The sequence below is a fragment of the Penaeus japonicus genome, unplaced genomic scaffold (assembly GCF_977035675.1).
Source record: "Penaeus japonicus unplaced genomic scaffold, GWHDUDI00000001_assembly GWHDUDI00000031, whole genome shotgun sequence".
NCBI classification, from domain to species: domain Eukaryota; kingdom Metazoa; phylum Arthropoda; class Malacostraca; order Decapoda; family Penaeidae; genus Penaeus; species Penaeus japonicus.
Window position 1 is genome coordinate 18,207,346 of NW_028234433.1, and position 2,500 is coordinate 18,209,845.

Here is a 2,500-nt window from a genome sequence, read left to right on the forward strand (position 1 = left end):
TCATGTTGTACCAAGCTTGTTTGTTGGGTTACATCACTAAACAACTTCACATGCTGATGTAATAACTCACAAATTTTTTCCCTTTGATCATCAGACAAATGACTCAGTTTGTCATTCAAGTTATTCAGAATATCACTGTTACACAATTTCATATCTATATTCATATTTCTAAATTCATCCTCATGATTATCACTTACCACATTAAGATTGACAACCTTTGATTCAGTAACAAAATATTCTTTCAACATGTTTACATGACACACTCTTTCAGATCTACGTCTGTCTGGGGTTTTAATCACATAATTTACATCATTGAGTTTTCTTACAATCTCATATGGACCAGAGAATTTTGCTTTCAGAGGTTGCCCTTGCATAGGCAAAAAGGCCAATACTTGATCACCAACTTTAAAATCATGCACTATAGATTTAGCATCAAATCTGTGTTTCATTTTACACTGGGAGCTTTTCATATTTTCTCTAGCTAATTCCCATGCTTGAAATAGCTTTTCTCTAAAAGTTGACACATGATCTAGTACAGTTTGTTTTTCATCACTCTGAATCCACATTTCTTTCAGAACTTTTAAAGGACCTCTCACATCATGAGCAAATATGAGGTCGTGTGGACTAAATCCAAGAGATTCTTGTACAGCATCTCGTACAGCAAATAATAGGAAGGACACTCCTTCATCCCATTCTTTATTAGTGTCATTGCAAAATTTTCTAAGCATGTTCTTAAGGGTCTGATGAAACCTTTCTAATGCTCCTTGACTTTCTGGGTGGTAGGTACTTGAATGAATTTGTTTAATTCCTAGATCACTCATTACTTTTTGAAAATATGTTGACATGAAATTACTACCCTGGTCTGATTGAATTATTTTAGGCAAGCCAAAAGTTGTGAAAAACTTTATCAGAGATTTAACTATTACTTTAGCTGAAATGTTTCTTAACCCATTGCAGACGGAGATAAATTTGCTTGCCCAGCCTCCAGGATAGGTTTTATTTTAGAGAGAGACCACTTGAAGCAATATAATTTGAAGCATCCAAATCTCTTTCAGTCATTCATTGTAAAACTAGAGCGGTTTTTGTGTTTTATTTTTTTGTGTGTTTTATTGAGTTTAGAGACTTATATGTGCCGTATGACAGGCTCTATCAGTGCTGCAGTTGACTAAAATTGTAGTATGTTATCTATATTAGCTCATTATTTTCTTTATACTCAATGTGATAGAAGTATTGCTGTTTTATGGGAGGACAAAATGCAACTTTATTTTTTCGTATTTTTGTGCTGTCATGAACGAATACGAAACATATAACCACCTACAATAAAGATAACAAGAAGAGGTAGGGAAGAGGAATGAAACCTGTGCTTGTGACTGTGAGTGCCACAGTGAAAGACATCCATATTGGCACAGGAGCACATTTTAGACACTGGGTATGGATTGAGTCACCTTCCTCTTCTCGTTCTGCCTGCACATCCTTCATCGGCGGTACTTTAGAGCAAGGGTTCATCAACTTAGTGTGTGCCATCGCTCTATAGAGACAGTGTATGCTAGAGACCGTGGATGGGTGCCATTCAAGGCTCTCTCTCCTGCTGGTGCTAGAAAAAAGTGGTGCCATCTAGGTTTTGGACGTTAAGCTTGCACGATATTACAGTAATTATAGTAATTAGGACTGCAGTAGCCATCATCACTCATTCCTTTTTCATAGCAAAATAAAATAGCACAGTGATCCAAAATCCCCGAACGTCGTGTACGTCATGACGCCCGTCGTCAGGCCAAAGCTCCTACGTCATGTATGTCATGACACCCGTACGCAATGGGTTAATGGTATGGCTTCTGGGTATCTGGTAGCACAACACATAATTGTTAACAAATATTGATGTCCTGATTTGGTCTTGGGTAATGGTCCCACACAATCTACCAATACTCTACTAAAAGGTTCATCCAATACAGGAATAGGTATAAGGGGAGCTTTGGCAATACTTTGGTTTGCCTTCCCCACAATTTGACATGTATGACAAGATTTACAAAAATTAATCACATCCTTTTTTACATAAGGCCAATAAAAATTATTCAGAATCTTGGCATAAGTCTCCCTAATTCCTAAATGTCCAGACATAGGTGTATTATGAGCTAATTTCAATACCTCAGATCTGTATCTCTTTGGAAGGACAATTTGATGAACCGCCGTCCAAGAGTTATCTGCTGGAACTTTGGGCGGAGTCCACTTACGCATAAGGACACCATGTTTAATATAGTAGCCCTTGGAACATTCACTAATCTCTTTTTCACTCAGAGCCACATTCATAAATTCTTGAATCTTAACATCATTACTTTGATCAATAATTAATTGTTCTCTATTACTCAAAATATTGGTATCTAGCTCTTGTACATCATGAGCATCACTCACACTAAACAAGGATGATAACCCAAAATCATCCTCACACATTCTTTGTTCACTTGTGGATAGATCATTCTGATCTGCTACAATATCATCAGTAGAC

At 36.9% G+C, this 2,500-nt stretch overlaps 1 protein-coding gene across 1 annotated transcript in view; it reads right to left on the reverse strand.

The window, feature by feature from the left end:
• LOC147468049 (uncharacterized) overlaps positions 1-2,500 on the reverse strand; it is a 7,285-nt gene that overhangs the window by 2,184 nt on the left and 2,601 nt on the right. The window lies entirely within an intron of this gene.